Source organism: Lepisosteus platostomus, chromosome 5, assembly GCF_059453375.1.
Source record: "Lepisosteus platostomus isolate fLepPlt1 chromosome 5, fLepPlt1.hap1, whole genome shotgun sequence".
Taxonomy (NCBI): Eukaryota; Metazoa; Chordata; class Actinopteri; order Semionotiformes; family Lepisosteidae; genus Lepisosteus; species Lepisosteus platostomus.
Window position 1 is genome coordinate 6,374,099 of NC_142615.1, and position 25,955 is coordinate 6,400,053.

A 25,955-nucleotide genomic window follows, 5' to 3' on the forward strand; every position below is an offset into this window, starting at 1 on the left:
GTCTTTGGGCCAGGCCTCTGGAAACTCAACACAAAGCTGCTAGAGAACGAGGGGGTAGTATCCCGCTACAAGGAGAAACTATCACAGTGGCTGTCCTTGCAGTGTCTGTACGGGTCAGTAGGAGAGTGGTGGGAGGAGGTGAAGGTGAGGACAAAGGCCTTTTTCATGGCTGAGGGAAGGAAGGCTGCTGCCAGACGGAGAGGAGTGCTAGCCAGGAAACAGAGGCAGCTGCAGCGTCTCTACACGATGCTGCACAGTGGCTTCGATGTGCTCGAGGATATCACCCTTTTAAAAAAGGACATCCGGAGCATAGCCGAAGAAAGTAGTCGAGGAGTGCTGTTAAGAAGCAGAGTGCAGTTCTTGGAAGAAAATGAGAAGTGTACTCGCTTCTTTTTCAGGAAAGTGGTAGGCTCCAAGTCTGTCATGGAAAGTGTAGTTGATGAGGAGGGACGAGAGAGAACAGAGCCGAGTGCTATCCTCTCCTGCACCGAGGCCTTCTACTCAAGACTGTACAGCTCTACAGAGGTAAAGGATGAAAAAATTCATTTTTTTACCTCAAAGCTAGAAAACGTTTTGAGTGAAGAAGATAGGGAAGTACTTGAGAGGGATTTGACAGTAGAAGAGCTGAGACAGGCTATGGAGAGCTTACAGAAGGGGAAAACTCCGGGTGCTGACGGGCTCCCAAAGAATTTTATTGCACCTTTTGGGATCTGCTTCAGGATCCGCTACTGCTCCTATTCGAGGGAAGCTATAAGACAGAATTGCTGCCTGACTCCTTAAGAGAAGGCACTATCTCTCTCTTGTTTAAGAAAGGAGCAAAGAATGACATAAAGAACTGGAGACGCCTCAGCCTGTTAGGCGTGGACACTAAGATCCTGTCCAAAGCCCTTTTCCTGCGCCTACAAAATGAAGTGGCCTCACTGGTAGAAAAAGAACAGACTTGTGGGATAGCAGGACGCCTGATGAGCGACAACCTGGCCTTGTTGAGGGATGTCTGTCTGTACTCGGAGGATCGCTCCCTCCCTCTGTGCATTTTAGGTGTAGACCTAGAAAAGGCGTTTGACCGCCTAAACCGGCAGTACTTAACATCGGTACTTGAGCACATGAAGTTTGGCCCCATCATGAGAAAGTGGATTAACCTGCTGTACACAGGTAGCAACAGCAGAGTAATGGTGAATGGCAATAGATCACGCCCCTTTGAAGTCTGTTCAGGGGTGAGGCAGGGCTGCCCATTATCCCCCTTGTTATTCGTTTTGGCTATGGAGCCCTTAGCCTGTGCCTTGCGCCAGGATCAGGCCATTAATGGGATACCAGTTCCTGGAAGTGGGGGAGGAGAGGTAAAGACATCTCTATACATGGATGACGTCACCCTGCTCCTCTCTGACAATGCCTCAATTAGCAGAGCTCTGCAGTGCTGTGATCGTTTCTCTTTGGCTTCCTCTGCAAAAATTAACAAATCTAAGAGTGAGATTTTTTATCAGAACTGGAGGGAGCCAAAAGAAGGAAATGATCTCAGGCTGCAAGAGAAGAGAATTAAGGTCCTGGGGGTGTATTTTGGAGAAGAGATGGGAACAGTAAATTGGCAGAACAAATTGCCAATCTTAAACAAAAAACTGATGCAATGGAAGGACCGAGACCTCACCATGACAGGGAAGGTGCTGGTCATCAAAGCCAAGCTCTTGCCTGTCTTGAATTTTCTGGCTTCTACCTTCCCAATCCCACACCGTGTTGCGGCGGTGGTGAGGAGATTGATGTTTCAATTTCTATGGAGTGGGAAGCAGGAAAGACAGAAGAGAAATAATGTACAGGCCGCTACTCTCAGGGGGGAAGTCTGTCCCAGATATTGCTACGAAGCTGCTGTGCATTTTCCTGGCCTCTGTGCTGAGAGGCTTTGCAACAGCGCCTGTAGCGCGTACCTGGACTTATTTTTCCAGGCTCTGGGTAGGTAGGGAGGTGTTCAGAGTGTGGGGTGTCAGACCCAAGCTGGATGTCCCACTCTCTGACACATGCCCTGCAATTTATGGGACAGTTAAAAGTTTTCACCCAATTGGCCATATTCCCCTCCGAGATGTCAGCGTCCAAAAACTGGAAGATTTCGTTGCACCCCAGAACAATAGGCAGACCCCTGTGGGCATTTTAACATCAGCCCAAACAAGGACAGTGTGGAAACACACATCCTCTAAGTTTCTGTGCAACATTCACAGAGATTTAGCCTGGAGTGTCGTCCACCAGTGCTTACCGGTACGAACTTTCTTGTACCGTAGGGGCCTCACCCCCAGCCCTCGCTGCGTTAGGGTGGGCTGCGGCGAGGAGGAGACTGTGACCCATCTCCTGTGGTCCTGCTTTTTTGCTAAGGCCTTCTGGGCACAGTTTGAAGATTGGTTGCAGGCTCTCTCGCCCCAATTTACCCTGACCACTGCTTTCGTCATATACGGCATCTCTCCTGTCAAACTTCCTCCTGACGTGTTTGACAGGATCTGGGCCGTGGTGAACAGTGGGAAAGACGCCCTGTGGAGAGTGAGGAACATGGGGCTGTTCAAAGGCATCGAGGTCCCAGTCAAGGCAGCAGGTAGCCTGGCCCTGTTCATCACCCGAGAGAACTATTACCTCAGAGATCTGTGGAGAGAAGGGAGGGAGGAAGCAGAAAATCTGTGGGAAATAGAGAGCATAGGTCAATATCTCAAGAAACTAAGGAAAACATGATCATGTTTAAGTAAAGAATGTGATTTGCACCAGAAAAAAAGAAAATTGTTGCTATGTAACTGGTACCGTGTCAAAATGTAATGAGATGTGATCATATATACTGTTTTAAGTATGTATATTAATGTAAAGCTTTCTAATTTGTGATGTCCAGTATTTTTTTTGTGAAGTTCTTAAAAAAAAATCGGTTCACCCAGAGCGAGGCTCGGCCATTGCACTCCGGCTGTGCTGACCCCTGCGAATTCCCCAAATGTGGGAATCTCGACTGCATAATTTCTGGTAGTGGGGGACTGCGTTCGCGCTCTCCCCTGATGTGCTTGGTCCAATATCAGATACGGAAGAGTTACGACATCACGAGCTGCGATAGGATCCCAGTTCGAAAGGAGTCGATGCCACTGCTGGTTCCCGGTTTCTTTTAGTTAGAGGTCCGGAGAAGCATTTCAAGCTGGTTACACTACTCCTTCAGGACATTCAATCCCTTTTCAAAGTCAGTCGTTTTGCTGTAGTCTGCATTATTTAGGCTGATTATCGAGGTTAGCCTTTATTTGGTCATGGGGGCCTCGGTACTGTATGCTAATTCTCAAGACAGTTTCACCCGTTTTCTGATTGCTAGGTTCTGTACCAGTGCAGACATGTCAAACAGTGAATGGCTGTACCTCTATTGTATCCGTGCTCAATGAATGAAATCAGTAATAAATGAATATATGTATAGTTATACGAAAAACAAGTGGTTTATCGACTCATCTTCATTTGCAGATTTAGAAGCAGCTTCGATATTCGTTTTACAAACGGGTTTTTTTTTATATGGGTCACACACATGCCATAGCAACAAAACATCTCTAGAGATGAGGCTATAGATCACCTTTCCATCCTCCAGGTTTTCCTCCCAAAGCATACGGCACCAACGGCGACCCCTGCTGGCCGAGAGAGCAAAAGCTTGAAAACCTGGTATTCTTAGGCGGTCTCCCATCCAAGTACTAACCAGGCCCAACCCTGCTTAGTTTCCAAGATCAGACGACATCAGGCGCATTCAGGGTGGTGTGGCCACAAGCGAAAGCCTTGGCGCCTGAGTCGCTACTTGAAGCTGTGTGTGGCTGGGGCTCTGTACCCCCCGAGCGGGACTGAAGGATCGTTCGTGTGCAACTCTTTGGAAAGGAGCCTCTTTCCAAATCGCATTGCGTACCTGGATGTTGGCGAATGTGCTCCCTTGTGTTGGCTTGTCCCGCACTGGAGGAGAACAAACAAACTGCACGGAGGAGCACAAGGCAAGTCTTCACAAGACAAAAACCTCCAGTGCACAGCACTCTGAAAACATTTCTGGGCTGTCACGTGTTTATTTCAGCACATAAAGCACACCAGTCCAACACGTCGGCCGGGCGCGCGGCGCCTCCGCCCTCTTGTGGCCTTGCGGCGTCAGAGCAAGAGGCTCCTTCTCGCTGCCTTTCCGCTGTGTTGCAGAGCCCCAAGAGGGAACCTGGAGCGCACACTTTGTGGGGGGCGGGGGACTGCGTTCGCGCTCTGCCCCCGGTCTCTTGCGCGAGTACTAAATCTCACGGCGCCAGCCAGCGGCCAGGAGACAAATACAATATCGCGGGACAGGGGGGCCTCGTCATTGATTGTTACATATGAGACGGGGATTAGGAGGAGACCCAGACTGATTGGTAAAGGGGAACACTAACACCAGAGAGAGACTCTTCTTAATGGCCAAGGAGGGTCGGGACCTCGGTTTTATGCCTCCCCCGAAGGACGGCGCCTGTTTGTGCAGCAGAGTGTCGCAATCAGGATGCTGGGGCATAAGAAAGCCACACAGACCGCAGGGTGAGCGCTCCCTACTGGTCCCAGTCACACCTCTTGTAGGAGCAGCAGCAACCTGAGCTTTTCCGGGGGGAATCTCCCATCCGGGTGCCGGCTAGGCTCACACCTGCTGGGCTGCCGTGGGTGAGCCCAGTCGAGAGTCGCAGGGTGAGATCTAGTCACCGGGGAGAAACGATACAAGCGAAGGATTACTCGACTCCCAGCACTTGAAAAGACCGACAAATGACTCGTTCCCACCGGAGCTGAAGGTACCTGCATGTGTCGTGTCGTCTTCTTCCCCCGCCCCGCTGTGTTTGCTGTATTGTCTTTGAAGCCGGCCCCCAAGACGAGACGGGCTGTTCCTGTGCCCCAATTAACACTTTACAGGTGCCATTCCCCGGCATTGTGGCCATTGTCGGTGGTCACACGCGATAAGATAAGGTGGAGGAGAGCGGGGCATGCCCAGCGCCAGACATTCGAGGAGGGGGCTGTGCGAGGTGAGGTGAGGTGCGACACGCCGGAGCCCCGAAGCTGCTAATGCGGAGCACTTGTTGAACTGGCATTGAAAGGACGTGTGCGCACGGAGCGAGCCTTCCCTGCGGCGGAGCGTGGAAACTTTCTCCCCGCGCTGCAGGAGTTGTGTGCGCTGCAGCGGTGCTGAGAGAACAGCACAGAAGGCAGCAGGCTCTGGAGAGCGGGTAAGAGACGGAGCCTTGTGGGCAGGCGAGCAGGCCCATTTTTTGGAAATTGCTGAAAAGGCTCCGGTGTTTGTTCGGTGCGTAGCAGGCGCACGACGCGAGCTTGCGTAGCGATTTGCGGGTCTGGTGTTATGCAAATGAGGCCGAATTGCATCCCGGGACATGCTGCGAATGCGCAATGGCGACTGCAGATGTGTAGGAAACGGCGCGCTCGTTTTCTCGTTTTGCCCACCCTTTTGAGTGTTAGTGTGGCGTGTGAGTGTGCGAAAGAGTGGGCCCAGCAGGAGGCGGTGGCGTGCGGGGCGAGGAGCTGGGCTAGGCTGCGCGCTTTGTGCTGTGGGTGCAGGCCGCTTGCAGGGCCTTATACAACTTATACTTACCTGGCAGGGGTGATACCTTGATCATCCTGTAGGTGGAGTAGTTGGATTGTTTTCTTGTTTTGTTAAAGCAGTGTTTGTTTTGCAGTTTACGAAATGGCAACTTTTGGATCCCGCAAGAATGCTGTGCGTTTTGAGCTTTTGGATGACCTCTTCATGGATCGCATGCAGTTCAGCAGAAAAAAGTGTTGCAGAAGGAACTTGGCTTTGAACCTCGGCACTTGGATTTCATCTTCGCTCTCCCAGGTCAGAAAGCATTTGAGGTTGTTTTTGCTACCTATCCTCTGTTTGAACGATGTGTGGATGTGTTTGAGGCAAAAAGAGGGAAAGTTCCTGCCCTTGAGAAGATCAACTTGCAGCCTCTGACACAGAGAGAGAGGAAAACGGTGCATGTTGTTATGTTCTCGGATCTGGCAAAGACGGAGGACATTCACACCTGGCTTAACCAGTACTGCACCGTCCACCATGGAACTGAGGTTAAAGATGTTGATGGTATAAAAACAGGAGCAAGGAAATTCGAGGTTCGCTTGCTACCGGACAGTGTAAATGGAGGCTTAAGGCACCTGCCCTCTACAATCCGGCTGGGCACCTGCAATGGCTATGTTTTTTATGTGGGACAACCAAAGGTGTGTCAGCGCTGTGGTGCTGTGGGACACCTGGCATCGTCCTGCACTGTGAAATGCTGCAAGACCTGTGGCAAACAGGGACATTTAGCCTCTGACTGTTCAATGCTGCCAAATTGCAATTTATGTGGCTCGGAAGGACACGTTTTTAAGAACTGCCCTCACGCCTACGCCAATAAACTCAAAATGAGAAAGGATGAGGCAGTGCTTGTTTCAGCCAAACCGGCCCGAAAATCCAAAGCAAGTAACAAGTCAAACAAAGAACCCTTGTTGGACAAAGACTCTCAGCCTCCAGCCAGGATCAGTCCTGCTGTGGCTCCGGGGCCGGTGGAAGAGAAATCCACTACGCCCCCACAACTGCAGACTGCACCAGACAAGCACGAGGGTTTGAAAACCCCCGAGAACAGCGAGGACCCCTCCCCCACTCCTGCTCCTCAGAATGAGGGCCAGTGTGGGGCCCCCCGGTGGAGTGGGTCCAGCGAGGATACCCAGGATTCAGCGGAGCTGCTTTTCTCAGACTCTGCAAGTGCTAGAGATGTCCTCCTCTCCTCCATCCAGTCCATCACGGAGGATCTGCAGCAGCTGGTGGGTGAGGGGGAAGAGGAGACTGGTGCATCGGCTGCACCTGTTTCCCCTCAGTGCTCCCAGGAGCTGGACTTGAGGAAAAGGAAAAATGACTCTGTTTTCTCCCCGAGCGAGGAGGAAGGAGAGCATGGTGATGGGGACAGCTGGAACCCCTCCACCCCTCCCTCTACCCCTTTCCTTGAAATGGACTCCGTGAACGCTTTTACTGCTGCCACCCTGATGAAGGCTCATTCAGAGGATGGCTGGCAGGAAATTGGTAAGAAGAAAAAGAAAAAGAAGTAAATCAAGAGAGGTATAAAAGCTTTGAAGATAGGTGGGATAAAGGGCCTTCTGATTGGTCAGGGGACAATAACAACAGAACCTCTGGCGTGGCCATTCTTTTCAAAGGATGGGCATTCAAATTGAAAAGTATTCAGAGGGTCATAGATGGCAGGTTGCTGTGTGTGGATGTGGAATGGGGGACCGTTAACCTGCGTCTAATCAATGTGTATTGTCCTACTGACGTGGGAGGAAGGGTGGAGCTACTCAAAGCACTCTCTCCCCTATTGTTATGTAGCACAGACGTGATAATGGGAGGGGATTTTAATTGTATCTTAGAGCACACAGATAGGCAGTCTAGCTCTCTGATAAAATTGGATTCCAGCTCACTGGCCCTGCAAAACTTAGTCCAAGACTTTAAACTCTCAGACACATATAGATGTATATATCCCACAACAGCAGGATATACATGGTCAGGGAGGAATCAGAATTGACTATTGCTTTGTCTCAGAGAGAGTGAAAGTTGTTGGGGTCACTCTTCAGCCTGTCTTCTTCTCAGATCATCAGGCTTTAGGGTGTAGAGTGGAACTCCAGGGCGGGACTGTCTTTGGCCCAGGCCTCTGGAAACTCAACACAAAGCTGCTAGAGAACGAGGGGGTAGTATCCCGCTACAAGGAGAAACTATCACAGTGGCTGTCCTTGCAGTGTCTGTACGGGTCAGTAGGAGAGTGGTGGGAGGAGGTGAAGGTGAGGACAAAGGCCTTTTTCATGGCTGAGGGAAGGAAGGCTGCTGCCAGACGGAGAGGAGTGCTAGCCAGGAAACAGAGGCAGCTGCAGCGTCTCTACACGATGCTGCACAGTGGCTTCGATGTGCTCGAGGATATCACCCTTTTAAAAAAGGACATCCGGAGCATCGTTCATCGTTGATGAACGACAGAGGCCACTCCGACCTCTTCTCGGTTTTCTTCAATGACTTAATAAGGATCTTCTTCACATTCGCCCATGCAGGGGAAGCCAGTTACACCAAAGCAAACGCAGGAAAGTGCAATTCAAACAGAGACCAGGAGGGACTTGTTTACACCCAGAGTGGTCGGAGAATGGAACAATGCGCCCAGCCCTGTTGCTGGAGCCGATTTTTGATGAGATCTTGGGCTCACTAAGAGGCCCCCACTGGATGCTAATCTTTCTGTTGTTCTTGCAGGTCCTGCGCTGCATTTGAGCCGACAGAGCTCGTCCTGGTCTGTCGCCACAGCCCAATTGCAAATGATCGGCTCCGCGCACAGAAGGAACGTGCGTTTGGTACAAGAGTGCATGAAGGCACCGGAAATACATTGGCAACAAATGATCGGTCGCTCAAGACCTCTGTGAAGTACAGGAGCGTGCAAAACGAGGCTGTTTCCGCCCAGTTTCGAACCGGGGACTTTTCAGGTGTTAGGCTGACGTGACAGCCGCTACACTACGGAAACCTGCAGGGACTGCTGCTTGTGTCTCGCTTGCGTTTCAGGCTGAGAAAGGGACTTTCACTTTAGGAAGGGGGCCCTGCAGAGAGGAACAGAGGGCTCAATGAAACAAAACGCTGAAACCCGGGATCAAACCAGGGACCTTTAGATCTTCAGTCTAACGCTCTCCCAACTGAGCTATTTCAGCAGTGCGGAGAGCACACACCCACCTGCTCCAGCCTTCCTGTGTTGCGGCATGAGCGCACCAAGAGGAGCGGGAGAGTGTTGCAGGAACGTCACTCAGAAGGAAAGCCATCCAGCTGTGCCCTCTGAGCTCTGTCCAGCGCATCTTCCTTGCATGGACTCCTGCCTGCGACGGGCAGGAAACAATTAGCAAGAACAGAACGACACCCCATGGGTGTCTCATGACCACACCTTAGGTTGTGACACGTGCAGGTGTGAGGGGTTGCCGGGCTACTTTGGAGCAGAGCTTGGGCGGAGGGGGGGCGGGAAAGCAGACAAAGAGGTGACACCTCAAGGTCTGCACGATCACAGCTCTCTGCCGCCCCAGGCTTCCGCTCGATAAGCTACTGGACACACCCGCCCCTCCTCACACAGACCGTGGAAAAGCCCCCGAGTGGGAGGGCTCTCTCTTCCTCCCAGGAGCTCTTGGACACGACGCACAGACAGGGCGCGGGGAGCCGCCGCCTGCAAACACGGCTCCAGGCAGGACTCCGCTCCGCAGGAGCCGCAGAGCAGAGGAGATGGGGGCAGCTTAGCTCCAGTGCAGACACCTGAGCTGTTGTTGCTGCGGACTCTGTCTTTTCTGTTCTTGGGGTAGGACATCAGGAAGCACATTGAAGCGCTGCGACATGCACTGTACAGATCCCGCCACTACTGGGCCCGATTTCCCCGGATCGAAACCAGGCGGAAACAGGCCCGTTTCGTTTGTTGCCACGCACACTGTTTGGGGATTCGCCTAGCGCTGTGATCGAACAGACCCACTCACCTCTTAGTGTGGCGGGATCTACACAGTGGATGTCGCAGCGCATCCTGCTTTCACTTCAATGCGCGTCCTGATGTACCCCGGTCTCCCGCGTGACAGGTGGGGATACTCGCCACTATACTAACGAGGAAGACATCGCTCTCTGCTTAGTGTGCAAAACACTTACTTGCAGCATTGTGGGTGCTGTGGTTTAAATGCTATTGGTTTGTCAACAGAATACCCCTATCCCAGTGCATTGTGCCACATTAAATAAACGCACGAGAAAAAGAGATTCAGAACGCAAAGCTGTGTCAGTGTTCTGTGTAAAAAATCGGTTTGAACATCATGGGAGCTGTTTTTAATAAGCTGCTGAGTAAAGAATATTTTAATCTTCCTGCTGTCAGTAGTATTGTGCATATAGTTGACTCTTACCTGAATGAAAACAGGACGTAAAGGAAGGGTTTCAGAATTCAGACAAAGCTTTATTCGCGTGCTTACAGTCTGAGTAATTGGAGACTGCGCTATTCTGTTGCCTATGGTCATATACGGGTTTTTCGCATGAAGCCGTATTGAACAGTATTTCTCGCGTTGTGAACTTGTGTATACAGCGGTCCCCCGGGTTCCAGTTAGTGCATAATTACGCATCGATGAAAAACCGGAGATTTAAAAAAAGATAATTAGCTCACTGATACTTTGATGTAGAGGCTGTGGAAATATCCACATGTCGTGGTCTTTAAAATACATTTGGTTTGAAGACGTTTTGTGCTTCCGTTGCGAAGATATGGACAAAAGAATATTCGTGCTTGGTCAAACAAATGTCATATAAACGAAAAAGTAAAGGCTTAGAAAGCATTCACAATGTATTTTATACACAAAGCAAGTATTCTCGCGATTCTAAGAGGTTTCGTGTAAACGCTACAGGCGTGCCAAATTCATTTTCGAACTTCAAGCTAACTTTACCCGGTCTGGTACCGTAGGTCACGTAGTTTAAAATCCCAGTCATGTTTTTTTTTCCTATCTTGTAGTACATAACGACCCATTTCGGACTATCACAAAGGGCTTGATTTCGTTAAATGCATGTATTCATTTCCTTTCTGGAAAACTTGTATTTCAAGAAATTCACACAGCTTGCGAGAAATGAAATTCAATTCTTGATTATCAGTGCAGAAGAAATATTACCAGCTGGCAAAAAAAGTTTTTTTTTAACCGGAAAGTCGTGATGCGAGACATAGACCCACCATTCCGTCTGTGTGGCTCGTTCGGTTGTTAACTGAAAGGTTGGTGATTCGAGTCCACCCAGGGACGGGTTTCTTTTGCGATGTAAACATTGTCTTCGCAAAGGTCGATTGGATTTCTCAGCGAAACCTTAACCAATTTAATTTTTACAGGAAATGTGAGTGCTTAACACGTGTCAGAATCACCGGGAAATGTCCAGTTACTGTATGCCCAACATCGCAACTCCCCAGAAAACCAAATTCACCCAAGAAAAAGTCGAGTCGTCATTTATACCCCCGTTGCATCCTCTGCTGAAATATTTTAAAAATACAATGCAGACTTGTTTAAGAACTTGCAAGCTTTGTTACATTAGCACCGTGCATTTGGACTTCGATATTTTGACACATTTACTTTAATTTTAAACATAAATACTGTACAATCTATTGTAGTTTTGTTGTACTATTAAAATATGTTAGCTGAGGATGCAAAGGGGTGAAAGGGAAAGGTCAGAGGGTGTAGTAACACCAAGGTTAAGTTTGGTGGAGGTGATAAGGGTGTTGATGGTTTTTCTCTGTAGAGGATTTTGAGTTTTTTATCCGTCTCTGAAGTGAGAAACTGGAAGAGTTGGGAGTTGAAGGATCTGATGAGGTTAGTTATGAAAGGAAGTTGATGTGGAGCTGTTAGCCGTAAAAACTCCTTAATGTCTTTGATGTTGTCATCAGCGATAAACTGCACTCAGCAATGATAAAAAAAAATTATCTTTGCTTACTGCCCTGTCTTTCTGTCACCTGAAGAAGGCTCCACAGCCAAAACATTGTGATTCTTTTCTTCTCTTTTCGGCAGGAATAGTCCTTTACTTGTTCCTTTGCAGCTTACGCATGCTGACGCAGCTACCCACCCGATATCTAACATTCTATAATCACAACTATGAATGTCCACTTTGGGTATTTTTTCCATGCTTATTTATTATTATTATTATTATTTATTCTGTCATTGAAGCATATTTTATGTCATACTGAAGTGTCATAATCACTGAAAAAATATTTTTTTTCATTTAGAAAGTAAGAAAATGATAAATCACTAGGAATTGCATTTAGCCTGTTCTGATCTAGATTTTCTATATACTTTAACATGCCATGGTCACAATGTCACAACTCATAAATGAAACAGTGAAGTGTTGTAATTACAAATGTACGTAGTGCCGGGACATTGAGATGTTTTGGTAATGAGGAAGGAGGGACATGCAATGTTCACAGGGTCAAATTTATAAAACACTACAGTAAAATTTCTTGTATTTCGGGATTATGAGAGCCTGTTACATTGTGTCTCACACCTCAGTGTCAGAATTGTGAGACATTTTTATAACCAGGGGTAGGTTCATAACAATAAGCAGAAAGTGCGATCATCCTTTGCTCATCCTCGGTTAACCATATATTCTCATATGCCATGTTCTGAATGTCCCATTTAAAACTGCTATATTAAAATTAAGACTTTTTATGATCAGAAGGCAAGGTTGTGGTAAATATGCATAAAGTGAAAGTGAACTTATGTTTTGCCTTTGTCTTGTTATTGTGAGTTTTGAAAATTGGTTTTCGATTTTCTGAAATGTGTTTCACACAAAAATGCAATTTGGATAGTCACTACTTATATATTCCCCTTTACTGAGGATATGTACAGTAATCCATCCCGATTAGTACTTTTAAAAATTACTGTAGAGAGCCATCAGAAAGGGAATGAAAACTTGCATTAAACAAAATCAAGCTGCACGTAATCATCCATAGTGATACATTTTGTAAGACAAGACAGGAAGAAAGACACTGCTGGGATTTGAATGCAGAATCTCCTGTTTAATAGGAAAACACTTTAACCAAATCAGCCAAGATGCTGTCAGAGTCTTAACATCATGTCTGCGTCAGTGATTCCAGCTGACTATCGCTGGAGGACAGTTCACTGTGAACAAGTCAGCCTGCATAATGAGGGGGAAGAGACTGACCTCTGCGATGCACTATAGAGTTACACTAACCTTCTATCCAACTGTTCTATGCTGCATTCTACCCTAGTGGTAAATATTGGTTTCCGTGCGTGTAATATTCCTTTTTTTGTCAAATATTTGCAAGCATAAATTTTGCTGTTGAAAATAACCCTTGTGGTTTTCAATGTTGTGATCCTTTTCCCCCAATGTCACCAAAATTGATACATTGTGCTTTGGCAATTCTTCAGGCGATATTGTTTAGAGGAGCTCAGTTGAATTAGTTTGCGTATATAAAGTATTTCTTTTCCCTTTAATCCTTTAAAACATATTACATTTTCAAAACATTGTATCTTTCTTCCTACTTATTGTAGCGGCAATGCTTGTTAATAAGACAGAATTAAGTGTTGCTGTGCTTTCCCAAATGAGGCCTCATTTCTCTCTTCATCTCTGTGGTGCAGCCACAGAGAAGCTATTCAGGCAGGCTGATTTAAAGATGTTTTCTTTTGATAAGGGACAGCTCCCAAAGGGGGATGCACTTAGCTAAGCCTGGCTATCATGATCAATGGGCATCCATTGGCGCCTATCTGTCTAGGGAGTGCCAGATGGACATCTGGACTGCATTCCTAAGTGTCAGGAGTAAGTGACTCATATCTCACCTTGATCAACCAATCAGGGACTGGTAGGGCCAAGTAACCCACGTGGGACTCTGATGCCCATGGAACTTTCAGCCAATCAACGAGCTGAAGTTCCTCCAGGTAAAAACAGGCAACACAGAGAGCCTGTAGTGTAGAATTCTGTGGACTTTTCTAAAGGGAATTCAAAGGAGAATTCCAGGGCAGGACGGCCCAGGAGCAGAAGGCTCCCAAGGGCAGGACATTCTCGCAGCGCGCCTCCTGACCATCCTGAGACTCAGCCCGGACAACCACGGAACGGCCAGTGTGTCCGTGTGCCAGAACTTTCCTTTGTTCTAAGAGTCTAGAGCGGAGGTTGCCAGAGAATAACCAGAGGATCCACCCGAGGTTAGCACCAGCAGCAGGCCTCGTGAACAGGTCGGAACTGTGGACAGCTGAATCACTATTCAGAACTAGCTCTTCATCAGGAACGAACTGGTCCTCTTCCTGACTTGCTGGGACCCACAGTCATCTTTTCTCCTGTGCACAAACTTTGCTAGTTAAAGCCAACATTGAGCATCAGCAGCGCACCGTCGCAAGCTGCACAGCACAGCCTGGCACGGAGCCAGAGAGCGCGGATTGGACAACAAGCCTCTTTGTGCCCGCAGGAGATCTGAATCCCCAGAGATTGGATGAATATTCAACTTCACTGCATTACAGCTCGAGAATTCAATTGTTATCCCAACCAGTTGATATCAATTTAATTCCTAAGAGTTATGTACTTGTTTTGAGTATCTGATGTAGAAGTTATAACCAAGTTCACTTTACGAAACGGTCTAAATGAATGATATACTGAACGTATGTCCTCTTGATATATGTAACTCTTTGTAACTGACTGAATATATACCTTTTGTATTCTGATAACCCTCTCGATAAGATGTGTTAGGTTTATATGCATATTCTATGTATTAATAAATGTATCCTCGTCTATTAGTACCTGTGTGTGTGCGTTGTTTGAGTTATATCGCATGGTTGGATTCTAAGGCCATCAAAAGAATCATTTTGTGATTTACTGCTACAATTAATAATTGTCCCAGTAAATGCCCAAACCCTACAGAACTGGTGCCTTCAGAGAGCACACTACACTGGAGTGGACTGTTAACACTGTAGGAAAACCGGCTCAGGGACGCCAAATATGTAATCATAGTGGCTCTCTGAAGGCTCAATAAACTTATCAAGAAGGCTGGCTCTGTGTTGGGGCTGAGCCTTGACCCCCTGGAGGTGGTGGCTGAGAGGAGAATGCTGCCCAAGCTCACAGCCATCATGAACAACACCTCTCATCCGCTTCATGGGACTGTTATTAGGCAGCGGAGCACTTTTAGCAACAGACTGCTCCAGCTATGGTGTTCAAGGGAACGTTTTCCCAGGTCTTTCCTCCCGGCGGCTGTGTGTACAGTATAACGCTGCCCTAGGCTAGGACTGTCAGCCCTTCATTTGCTCATCTATGGACAGCATGTTGCACTATTGTACTTTTTTAAACACTCAATCTATATTTACCTGTGCATATTTTGCGCACACCTATATATTTATTTTATGTTTATTTTGTATTACTGTATGTATTTTAATTTTTCGTCTATTCTGATGTTTGTTTTTGCTTGTCTTGGGCTGGGCTGTTGTAACACCTCAACTTCCCTTTGGGATCAATAAAGTCTTATCTATCTATCTATATGTCTACTGTACTCTATCTGTACTGTACTGTATCTGTACTGTCTCAATATCTGAACTATAACTATATGTCTAATGTACTATATCTGTACTGTATCTGTACTGTAGCTGTATCTATAGATATATTCACTAGATCCATATTGTATTTATTTTAAACCTGTGTGCCTGAAGCAGTGCTTTGCAGTACCAGTACTGTATCTGAACTGTCTCAGTATCTGTACTATATCTATATGTCTACTGTACTATATCTGTACTGTATCTCTACTGTAGTTGTATCTGTAGCTATAGATATATTCTCTAGATCTATATTGTACATGTATATATTATTATTGATATATATTGTATATTTGAAACCATTCCCAGTACCAGGACTGTACTGTCTCAATATCTGTACTACATCTATATGTCTGCTGTACTCTATCTGTTCTGTATCTCTACTGTAGCTGCATCTGTATCTACTGTATAAATATATTCCCTTAATTTTAAACCCTGTGCCTGTAGCAGTGCTGTGGTATGTGTGAGTGGTGTGTGTCAGTGTGTCTGTATTAACCCCCCTCTCTCTCTGTGCAGTGTTAATGTACAGGAGTGTCCAGTCAGTATGTCTGTATTTACTCCTCTCTCTCTCAGTGCAGTGTTAATGTACTGGAGTGTCTGTATTAACTTTAACATCCTAAATTTTCATTTGTCTTAATTTAGACTGACATTTAGCTTTTAGGTTTTCTCTATCTTTTGTTTCTTGTCCCACAGAGCTGTTTAATTTACATTACTTGATGTATATTTTAAACTTATTGCACTTGCCCTATTATTGTGCTTGGAATGGTTTAATTCACCCTTTCCTGAATGTCTATGAGAAGCAGAGCTAGTGCTGTCTCCGGTGCGATCTTCTGCAGCTGAAATTTCACTGTTTAAACAAATGAGAAATCCGATTACTCATACATCTACTTATTCTATGTAAACACGAAGTAGTTGTTCTCTGAAAAGGCTCTTTTTCTTGTTCGTTTTGGAGACCTTGATGAAACTGATCTGAGATGTTAAAAAGCATTTATCTTCTATTTGTATTTATGCCCCTGAACAGTCACACGTTTCCAACATTCCTCTGTTTTTTGAGATTTTAACTTTATATTTAGGCTCAGAATTCAGCCATAAGTCTTACAGTAATTACAAGCAGTAAATACTGATGTTTTGCTCCCCCTGACCACAATAATATATTTGTATCATTGCTGGGATTCACTTTTTTCTCTCTGGCCCGCTGCGATTGGGACATGGAATGGTTAAACATGGCGCCAGAAGGAAGGGTGGGGGTCTTCCTGCTTTTGTAACTACAGTAAATGCCAGGAAAGGCTTAAGTGATATACAGAGCCAAGTAGCAGACAGTTGCAGAGAGCCTGGCGAGTAAATTTCACTTTGTTGTTGATACTTACGCTTACGAAACTCTTCCAAAGAGTCATGTGACAGATTTTTGGCCCTGGTCAGTTGGTTAAATTCAACAATCTCCAGCATGTTAACCCTCCTGGTGGAAGAATTTTCACCTCGACAGTTTCCCAAGGCTTAGAAAGCCTTTATAAATATGCTTAAATTTTCACATGGAAAACTCTGGAACCCAGGTCTTTATAAAATTCAGATTTTGGTATTAATATTGTGTATAAATAGTAATGGGTGGTGGGGTGGCTAAGGATCTGTGCTTGGGCTGGAAGGTTGCCAGTTCAAATCCCACAGCTGGCAGAGGAATCCTGCGTTGTTGGGCTCCTGAGCAAGACCCTTAACCCCAGCTACTTCAGGGGCACCATATAAATGGCTAACTCTGCTCTCTGACCCCAAGCTTCTCTCTTCCTGTCTGTGTGTCTCATGGAGAGCAAGCTGGAGTATGTGAAAAGACAAATTCCTAATGCAAGAAATTGTATAGGGCTAATAAAGTGATCTTATCATTCAGCACAATTTATCTTGGCAGTTCCCTTGCTTTTCCAGATTTCTGTCACAGAAATTTTAGGATGTCTGTCTGACCTTGTCAAAAGACTAAAAATGCCTGAGTGCATAGCTCAGCAGCACCAGGTACTGACGAATTTCAGTTTCAACAAACAATGTCCTGCTGTTCACACCACAGGCAGAGGAGCTAACAACAAAACGAAAGAAGAGTTTCACAAATCAAAGAAAGGTTGTGAAAGATCACGGGTACTGTCTGCTCCATAAAATGCTTGACTTCACCTTGGCAGGACTTTCATGTTTGCTCGAGTACCTATCTTGTATCACACCTGGTTAAAGGTTGAATATGATGGTAGTCCAATTAATAATAACAGACAGATAGAATGTGGTTTCATATAGCACATATATGAAATTCCTTCCCTGTCTCCTATAAGCACTTTTTTATGTGGTACTAATTTATACTAATGATAAATTATTTGCTAAGAAGTCAAGTAATTATTGTTATGAATCATCCCTTCGAGAGACTCAGAGTGAAAGACAATTTCTCACAGAAACTCCAACTCCCCCAGACTGGAGGACACGGGTGAGAGAAACGGCCAGCATCGTCATCATCATCATCATTATTATTATTATTATTATTATTATTATTATTATTATTATTATTAGACCAGCAAAGGAGGGTTGTCACGGGGGGTTTGGTTGGTCCGGTTTCCATGACGACGGGCCCGCTGACAGTCCGGCGGCTCCGATCCGGATTCATTCCTCTTCAGTAAAAATCCACTGCAGCCTGACAGCAGGTTTGACAGGTCAGGTTCGTGTGGGTCTGCGGGTTGAACTGAGGACGGGAGAGAGCTGTCGGTGCAGAAGCACACGAGTGGACAAGAGCTGACATTGAAGCGCCGGGTCGTGTTTTTTATATAGCGCCTTTAAAGGTGGCTTCTCAAAGCGCTTTACTGAATGACAACAACAATTAATAAAAAAATTGATACAGGATCAAACACAGTTACACTATCAGCTGCAGGTCTCCCAGGAGTTAAATAATAATAACTAAAGGTTATAATAAACATTAAAGGTTTGTTCTTGCTGAAAAGAGAAAACATAACGTTTCGGCTGTGGAGCCTTCTTCAGGTGTGAACTGTATCTATAGAGACATGTCTCTCCTCTTACCAGCAGGGAATAAAGCTGTTACTTGTTCAAGTGTACAAGAGCTGACATTAAAGCGCTGGGTCATGTTTCTATGCCAGGAGCTGTTACTGAGGATCAGCTGGGAGTGTTGATGTACAGTACCGGACCCCTCTGCTTGTGAGGAGCTGACAGGTGTGAACCTGCTGTATCTGGCGAGCTGCTTGTGTACTACATTACCAACAATACCCAGAAATGGAGGGTGGAAGTGAGGTCGATCAAGTAAAGACACACGAGTATTCACATCCCTTCTCCGAGTCTCTCTATTAATAAAAATACAAGAGCATTGCAGCAGGAATTGATGGCAGCTTCTATCAATGACGATTTGAAGTTTGCACATTTTAGTTATTTTTATTATTGTACAGCTCTTGGGTTCACGTGGGTATGCGCCCTCACTGTTGCCACCTCAGATCAACCCCCCACCATCAGGAACTCAAGCCTTGGACTCCAGCATCACTCAACAGGGACCCAGCCAGTTGAGCTAAAGGTAGATCTCCCGTCAGCCCGACGGCTGCGGTCCCTGCTATTCACAGGGAAGGGCGGTGACGTCACAGCGCTGGTAAGCCGGCTCGCACAACCTGCAATTTTGGCCGTATGCGTTTCAGTTAAACATGTCTGTAGAGAGCCATCTACAGGGGAAAGGCGATATAACATCACAGCAGCAGCATTTAAGGTGGAACGAAAAACGCAAATAAGAAGCCAACTTCAGCCTCGTGGGGGAGTAACAGTCAAGAGATGAAATCTTTTTCTAATAAGAAATAAATAATCAATTTCTGGAAGGAACAACTCATTTTAAATTGTTTTCTTGAGAGTGAAGTAACGGGACACTTTAATCAGAAAGTGTTGCTGTAAAAAGCGAATTTCCCGGTTTTTATACTCGTCCAGAAACTCTCCCCTAAACACACGTTCTGTCTAAACACACGTTACAGGACTCCCGTCTCATGTGGAGACACATGTGGGGTCTTGTCAGGGCAGAAGTCCCACATTTTAAACCAGTTTAAACTGGGACTGGGTACAACCCGGATCAAGACAAGAACTGAGAGATTCATCAAGCACTCTCTCCCACTGGTGTCCTTTTATATGTCTCTGTCCTGTTTCCTAAAAAAACCCACTAATACCCCATGTAGGAAAGAAGACTCGCTCATCACTCCCGTTCTGTCCCGGTGTCTCAGTAACTGGGACTGAAGCAGACGGAGAGGAGACGCGCACTTCCAGAACTTTCCTTCCCGCTCGGTTATTCCTGCTGAGCCCCAGACGGACTTTTCCCCTCCTGAGGAAAGAACATCTTCCCACACAAACAGCCCGTTTCTCTCGGAGACACCGGCAGCCCACAACACCCACAGCACAGGGAGCGTTTTTACCAGCTGTGCCGCCACACGGGCAGCAGGACTCCCCTCGTCTGCAGAAACACCAGGGAAGAGCCTCCGCCATCCCTCCCAGCCCACAGGAGATTCCCGCTGGAAGGAGCTGGCGAGGGATTCCCAGTCATTCCTGGGATTTCCAGGAAAGAAGCGGCTCCTCACCTGGGACTAAAACAGCCCTGAGAGGAGCTCGAGCGCTCAAACTCGGAGTGTCGCTTAGCAACCGGCGCAGCAGCGGTATCCGGAGGACGAGCCGGAAGCGGGTTTTGGCGCCAGTTTTTCTCTTTTATTATCGGCTCATGAGAATAAAGTCAATATAAAACATAAAAGTCAATTTCTCTCCCTTATCTGTCTGAACATAAGAAAGGTTACAAACCACAGACACAGACAGGACACTGTAAGAGTAGGGGTGTTGACAATGACACATACAGTATGTATAAATATAAAAAAAGTTCTGACTGCTGGTCAGTACAGATCCCTGGACACTGTGTGTGAGAGTAGGGGTGTGGACCTCAGAGTCCTGACTGCTGGTCAGTACAGATCCCAGGACACTGTGTGTGAGAGTAGGAGTGTGGACCCCAGTGTCCTGACTGCTGGTCAGTACAGATCCAGGACACTGTGTGTGAGAGTAGGGGTGAGGACCCCAGTGTCCTGACTGCTGGTCAGTACAGATCCGTGACACAGTGTGTTAGTGTGGAGGTATCTTCCTTTTTCAAGTTTCGCTGTGATATACTGAAATACTTCCTCAGTTTCTGTTCCTCTTTGCTGTTTCTTACCCTGGTCAAATACTCAGCTTCTCTATTTAAGTTGAAGTAGTATTTCAGTTTGTGTGTGTGTTGTTTAGTGTGTGTTGTGTTTGTGTGTGCTCCAGTGGGTAAGGTTGTGTTGTATGTCTTTTGCTGTGATTCGACTTTGATTTGTTTTGTGGTGGTTGTTGTTCTAAGGCATGTCACTGATTCACTGAGAGGATAGGAACTATTCCCCCTCAGTTCACCTGGAAGATGGAAGGAGAGAGAGACTGTACTGAGTCCTGTCTGTAGGATACCCATTACGACAAGCACACAGTGTATATAAATGAGATATTAATGAATCTGTACTGTTATAGACTGTACTGAGTCCTGTCTGTAGGATACCCCTCACAACAAGCACACAGTGTATATAAATGAATCTGTACTGGTATAGACTGTACTGAGTCCTGTCTGTAGGATACCCATCACAACAAGCACACAGTATATATAAATGAGATATAAATGATTCTGTACTGTTATAGACTGTAATGAGTCCTTCTATCTCAACAAGCACACAGTATAAAAACGATTGTAGCTGATGTAACATCTAATCATGATATACACTAGATAGATACGATTTTATTGTCCCCTGAGGGAAAATTTTATGGACACCCAGCACTCCTGTACATTTAAACAGAATGGAAACAAAAAAAGAGAGAAGAAAAGAAAACCACAGCACATTATTTTATTACAAAAAATAAGAAAAATATTGCACATGTACAGTATAACACATAACAACATGTAACATGTATAACACGTCACAAAACATATCTCACTCACTCATGTGTTTATTAAAATGCAGATTACATTATATCGAAATTATTTATTTCATTTAAATTTGTTTGCTGATATAATTTATATAATTTAATAACTGCTACACATGCACAGTTAAAACAGAGCCTCCGTATAGACACACCTGTCAGCTCTCCTACCGTTTTATCTCTACTATAGAAGTCCCCGCATTTATTGGAGCCTCGGTCACCGCTAGTACACGGCAGCCCCACAGAAGAAACTCTTCACAGTGGTCTGGGCACGAACACTCGTGGAACCCGCCCGTCTTCTCCGTGGACATGGTTTCCCTGCGAGAGCCGGGCGAGGCGGGTCCTGGACGTGCGAATCTCTCAGGCTGCAGAGGCGCCTATTCTCGCAGTATTACGGCGCGCCGGTGCCGTGACTCGCTCCCGGCGGTGCCTCCAGTTCCTCCGCATTCCTGAGTGCCGGTTCCTCCGGTTCTGCTCATTTCATGTGAACTGCGCTCGGACCTGCGGACCGGAGCGGGTTAGAGCGCCGGCACGGCCGCTCCGAAGGTCAGGAGAAAATTCTGAACTTTTCTCTCTTCTCACGGTGTGTCGGTTTAGCGAGAAATTATGGATTTTCAGTTCTGAAATCGAGAAAGTGCTCGAAAATCACGCTTTCAGGATATACGATCAGCTCCTGAAAGCTCATCGTACATCGAAGCCTGTTTAAAGCATATCAGTTTCTTTTAAATCGTATTTAAATCCCCGAACAATTTCTCTCTCCTGATCCGTGATGCCTGGAATACAGCCTTGGGACAAAATCTAAAACAAAAACAGCACAATTGATTCTTTTTATACACAGAGTTTATTAATATACTTCCTTAATTCTTTGCAGGTAAATTAACAACGCTGAAGTGAGAACATTAATAATATGTATCTTATATAGCGCCTTATATTCCAGAGAAAAAGTCCACACTGAGAGGAAACAGCAGAATTACACAGGGGCAGTGAAATTAAAGCTCTTTTATTGAAGAAGGTTTAGAGTCTGGATGTGAAAGACTTCAGGGAAGTAGACTCTCTGATGTCCTTGGTGATGTTTTCACCTGTTTCTCTAAATACTACTTGTTTCTTTTAAATTAATTTTACATGCTTTTCCCCCAGTAAGAGTGTTTGTTTGATGCACATATAAAATATTAGCTCTTCTTAATACAGGCACATATCAGAAAACACTGACTCAGTGTTCCAGGTTCACAGGAGAAGTGGCTTTTTCATTCCATTTGTAGTTAATAATTGTATTAAAGACACAGCTTGTGCGATTTGCCTCAGTTACTTTTAAAATATCTGGGTTTTCTTAGTCTTTCACCTGAAGCAACTTTCATTTGTATTGATTGACAGACCTGCCTGTTACTGGAACAACACGAGTCACATGAGAGTTTACTCATGAAAAGTATTTTAATGTTTAATGCTTCCTGAGTGAATAGATGCGTTATGAATTTTCCTGGCAGTTTATTAAGTTTCGTTTGTACTGATCTACCAGGTGGCGCCAGAGAAGACTCTTCCTCACCCAGGTGAGCTCACCTTTACCTGAAGAGAACAGGAAGTCTTTCTCCTTCAGGTCACCAGGAAGAGGGAAGGAGAGAGAGAGATGGCATCTGAGAGCTCAGCGCTCAGCCCTGGTGAGATGTCTCTTGTTCTAACTGTCAGAGTGTCGGTAAGGGAGTCACTGAAGGTCTCTTCTCTGTCACAGAGCACAGCAGCAGCTGGAGAAGTTTCTTCCTGTCTGCTGAGAGTTTGTTCTGTCTGTCAAACACACAGGGTCTGAACTAAGAGAGAGGAGCTGATTTACTTTCACTTTCTCTTGTCAGCGATCGGAGATTAGTACTGTGAAACCTGAACAGGAAGGACATCATATATTTCCCCTGGTTTGTACTAAGAAGTTAATTTACAGTAAAAACAATTTAATTGGTGTAAAACCTCAGGTTCACTAATGTATCTGCAGGAGTTTTAAACACGGCTGATATGTTCAGACATGGTTGTTTCCTGTTTGAAACCGGAGCAGCAGAGAGACACGCAGAATATAAAAAGAGTCTTGCCTGTTCGTTATTTAGTCACTGATGGATACAAGGGCCAGATGTGACAGTAGCCAGGGAATTTCTACTTTCAGTGTTTGAACTTGAGTCCCCAAAACTTCTGTCCTTGTTTTTTGTTTTCCTACTTCTTGTGTTCAGAAAGTTGATGACCGGAGAAACTGACCCATAGCTGTAACTGGGATTTTTATCACCTCAGACAAATAAAACTGTTTCTTTTTGAATAGGTCATTCCTCATGTTTTTTTTTCCTTTCCTGAGCTGTACTGTCACCTTGACCTGATTCTTCCACTCCATCATGAAGGAGGTGAAAACACATCTCTGCTGTACAGAATTTCAACAGCAGGACGGACACAGCATCTCTGATCAGCTGGCTGTTCTACACCAGTTAACTAATTAAAACTTAGTACTGTGAAGAGGGCCTAGACACTAACTCCATTTTTCCTTTGACCTCTGCCATTTCTTGACTCATCTGTCCTGAAATGATCATCTATAATGTGAATCTTGGACACAGGTAACATGAACAGATGTAGCTTCACATGCATAGTTTGACTGGCTTTGGAAATCCGTGAGAATATTCTGAATTTGCTCTCTGATGGAAGAGGTGAAATCACACCAACACACTTCGGGGCTTGGTGACCTGTGGACTCGGTCATTAACTATCTAATACAAGTTCAATACAGCTTGCATGTGAAAGAATCCGACAGGTGGTGTGGAACTCCGAAGTCCACGTCAGGCCCATGACTTTCACACTTTTGCACCATCAGTTCTGCCCTTTGCTCATCTCACCCTCTGTTTCTGTATCTCGGCCTCGCTGGTGGTGAGGCACTGTGTTCAATCAATGAGCTCTCTGAGGCGGTGAACAAGTTGACCTGATCTTCACCAGCAGGGGGTGCCTGCAGGCAGTGAGAGGTTTCCACAGGTTGGGAGTTTTATCTGTCATCTGCTCTTTCCTCCCTGACCGGGTGCTGTGAGCTCGGGTCTTCACACAAAAAGGAAAATCTTGCACTTCCTGTGCCTCTGCCATGGTTGGGAGACATGTTGGTGTCACAGTTAATAGCTGAGTAAACAATGAGGGGGGAGATTGAATAAAATAAAGAAAATAAAGAGAAGGTGGGGCAGAGCTTAAATTTCAGCAGGCATCTTGAATTGGTCACTTGACCCCCCATATATTTTAGTAAAAAATAGAACAAATCATCTACCATCAAAGGACATGTGTCTAGAGAGAGAATAGATACAAAAATTGCATGTGTGATAAAAATTTGGTAATCTGTGATCTTTCTCTCTGACAGGGGAGCAACAGGCTGATTCCCATGAGGCACCACAGTGTCTCTCAGAGATCAGGATCATGCTGCTGGGGGAGAGATGGTCTGGGAGGAGCTCGGCAGGAAACACCATCCTGGGCAGAGAGGAGTTTGACACTAAGAGAGGAATGGAGGAATTTGAGAAGAGACAGGGTGAAGTAACTGGGAGGCAGGTCACTGTAGTTAACACACCAGAATGGTATTTCTGTGTTCAGTGGTACTCAGGTGGACAGGAGCATCCTTTCGAGGACACTCTAGACTGGAATAAAAAGGTGATTCAGCCCAGTGTGTCTCTGTGCCACCAGGACCCCACGCTCTCCTCCTGGAGATTAATCTGGACTCAATCACAGACCACTGGAGATCAGTGGAAAAGCATCTCAATCTTCTCAGTGAGAGAGTGTGGAAACACACAATAGTGCTGTTCACCTGGGAGAACACACTTAGAAACACAACCATTGAGCAGCGCATTGAGAGAGGAGGGAAGGAGCTCCAGTGGCTGGTGGAGAAATGTGGGAACAGGTATCATGTTCTCAACAACAAGAACAGGGGCGACCACACTCAGGTCACAGAGCTCCTGGAGAAGATAGAGGACATGGTGGCAGGAAACTATGGGCTGTACTTCACAACTGACATTGAGCAACTACACACTGAACCAGAAAAATATATTAAGCAAAAGGAGGAGAAGAGACAGAGAGAGACAGAGGGAGGGGGAGAGACAGAGAGAGACAGAGGAGTTGAGACAGAGGGAGGGGGAGAGACAGAGAAGTTGAGACAGAGAGAGGAGGAGAGACAGAGAGAGACGGAGGAGCTCACACAGAGGGAGGAGGACAGATAGAGAGACATAGGAGCTGAGACAGAGGATTGAGGAGAGAGAGAGATGAGGAGCTCAGACAGAGGTTGGAGGAGGAGTGAAGCAGGAGAGAAGAGGAGCTGAAGGAGAAGATGAGAAAGACACTGAAGGAAGAGGAGCTGGAGAAAGAGACAGAGGAGCCCAGACTGGCTGTCAAGAGGAGAAACAGTAAAGAATTCAACCCTCCCAACAGTGAGTGTGATTGAAGCTGTATTACTGAGTCACTGATTTTACTGGTCATCAAACTCAGAGATTCAACCATCTTGTTTCCTGTTAGGAATTAAAATAATACTGTGCTCCGCTCTGTACTGTATTACTAACAGTGGCACACAGATGTGTGTCTGTTTAAATCCTCTGTGCTGTAATTGAACTGTTTTCTATCTGGATGATTAGATTTAATCCATCACACAGCAGCTCAATCTCTGTAATATGTTCCTCAAGACTGTCTGACCAACAATCAATCAATAATCTAGGCTTATTTATCAATGCACGAACAGTACAGCACACAGCAGTGTTGTCGGCATTGAAATGCTTTCGCCGCGAGTTGGTTAAAGGTTCGGTAAGAGGGATAGAAGTGTAGAAGGACAGGAATTTATAGGGGTTAACATTAGGATACAACAGATTACACAATTGCAATTTACAGATAGTGCAGAGGTAACACAAGGATAGGTGGTATTTACAGATGCAGCCATTCAAAGTGCGCGGTACAGACACGTACCGGAGGTAATTGGCTACTGCGTCACGC

At 45.9% G+C, this 25,955-nt stretch overlaps 1 long non-coding RNA gene, 1 other non-coding gene and 1 pseudogene across 2 annotated transcripts; 2 read left to right on the forward strand and 1 right to left on the reverse strand.

Moving 5' to 3' along the window:
• The first annotated feature begins 2,853 nt into the window (after positions 1-2,853).
• On the forward strand, positions 2,854-3,011 carry LOC148662746 (U1 spliceosomal RNA). Its single transcript, XR_015937834.1, has one exon. It is a non-coding gene; the product is annotated as a U1 spliceosomal RNA (small nuclear RNA).
• Positions 3,012-3,634: 623 nt separating this feature from the next.
• Positions 3,635-3,752, reverse strand: LOC148662747 (5S ribosomal RNA; annotated as a pseudogene).
• A 17,654-nt stretch (positions 3,753-21,406) lies between these two features.
• Positions 21,407-25,623, forward strand: LOC148662748 (uncharacterized). The gene is made up of 3 exons (XR_015936391.1): positions 21,407-21,540; positions 22,508-22,646; positions 24,349-25,623. It is a non-coding gene; the product is annotated as an uncharacterized LOC148662748 (long non-coding RNA).
• The last annotated feature ends 332 nt before the right edge of the window (positions 25,624-25,955 follow it).